Source organism: Lithobates pipiens, unplaced genomic scaffold (assembly GCF_037356315.1).
Source record: "Lithobates pipiens isolate NorthernLeopardFrog02 unplaced genomic scaffold, aLitPip1_a1.2 Scaffold_5, whole genome shotgun sequence".
In the NCBI taxonomy this organism is placed as follows: domain Eukaryota; kingdom Metazoa; phylum Chordata; class Amphibia; order Anura; family Ranidae; genus Lithobates; species Lithobates pipiens.
In genome coordinates, this window is record NW_027507873.1 from 1,428,932 (window position 1) to 1,430,680 (window position 1,749).

Genomic DNA, 1,749 nt, shown 5'->3' on the forward strand with positions numbered 1-1,749 from the left:
TCCCATCATACTGGGACTCTGTACATAGCTCACCCCAGAACTCTGAGGCGATACGAGAACGCTGCTGACTCCACTGCGGTCTGGGATACCGGGTTCTCCTCATCCACAATAAGCCAGGATTAGCAGGAAAACGTAGAAGCTGAAGCCAGTCAGGCACCTCGATAGGGTTTCCATAAAGGAGAACAATACAGGGAGTTCTGCAGGTGTGCGGGGGGTGAAGAACCGCTGAGCCTTCCTGAAGATCACAGAGAGGAGAAACCCCCAACGGTAAGTAATCCCCGCCTGTCGAGTCATCTCTAGCCCCAGTTTCAACAAATCCCTCTGCTGCAGAGTCGCCCTAGAGATCAGGTAGTATCCGAAGCGGCCTCGGCCTTTTGGCTAAGATCAAGTGTAGTATCTGTTCTTATCAGTTTCCAGAGGAGGCGCTGTGTTACTCCCGAGTGTGGGGAGGACACATGCAAATCCAATGGTGTCACTGGACCTGGCAGGGCGGTTCGGCAGGGCCAGTGTCTGGGCATCCAGGATGGTATCAGCGGGGCCGAGCACGAGCTGTCTGGAAGGGTGCTCCTGATGGGCATGGGTGCTGCATGCGGTCTGACCCCAAAGGGCCGGGTCCCTGGCCTTCTGGCCTAGATTGGGGTAGCTCTAGCTCCGGACAGTTTTTCGTGAGAGAACACCGGGTCTCGGTGCTCTCTATCACGGTGCTGGTGTCAGTGCTCTCTATCACGGTGCTGGTGTGGTTTCAGTGCTCTCTATCTCGGTGCTGGTGTCAGTGCTCTCTATCACGGTGCTGGTGTGGTGTCAGTGCTCTCTATCACAGTGCTGGTGTCAGTGCTCTCTATCTCGGCTCTGGTGCCAGTGCTCTCTATCATGGTGCTGGTATCATTGCTCTCTATCTCGGTGCTGGTGTCAGTGCTCTCTATCTCGGTGCTGGTGTCAGTGCTCTTTATCACGGTGCTGGTGTGGTGTCAGTGCTCTCAATCACAGTGCTGGTGTCAGTGCTCTCTATCTCGGTGCTGGTGTCAGTGCTCTCTATCTCGGTGCTGGTGTCAGTGCTTTCTATCTCGGTGCTGGTGTCAGTGCTCAGTCTCTATCGCGGTGCTGGTGTCAATGTTCTATCTCAGTGCTGGTGTCAGTGAGGGAGATAGCAACGGAGAAGTCAATCAGCAGGCAGTGCCAGCACCATGGCTGAGGATGAGCACTGGACTGGAACCTCCGGACCACCGCAGTGGAGCCCTGCATAGGTGGGGGTAAGGGCCGGGCAGAGGGTGGGGCTCAAGCACAGGTTGGCACACTGGGACACTGGCACAGGACTGCGCTGCCCTGACTGTGGCACTGATCATCTCCTGCACCCCCTTCATAGCCTGGCCTGACCTTTCCCCTCCTCCATGGCCTTCATGTGCTCCTGAGCCGGGCAGAGGGTGGGGCTCAAGCACAGGTTGGCACACTGGGACACTGGCACAGGACTGCGCTGCCCTGACTGTGGCACTGATCATCTCCTGCACCCCCTGTCATTTGTGACTGTAATAACTGTTAGGGCAGTTAGGGTTAGCCCCCTTTAGCTCTAGGGTACCCCCCTAACCCCCCCAATAAAGGTTTAACCCCATGATCACCCCCCGTCGCCAGTGTCACTAAGGCTGGGTTCACATTGCAGCGGTTTATGATAACGGATGTGATTCGCACCGCACTGCAGTGCAAATCACATCCGATCTCTGTGCGATTCGAGTTCAGCCATACAGATAGTATGGC

General features: G+C 56.1%; 1 pseudogene; it reads left to right on the plus strand.

Moving 5' to 3' along the window:
* Positions 1-364: 364 nt before the first annotated feature.
* LOC143957025 (U2 spliceosomal RNA) lies at positions 365-450 on the plus strand (annotated as a pseudogene).
* The last annotated feature ends 1,299 nt before the right edge of the window (positions 451-1,749 follow it).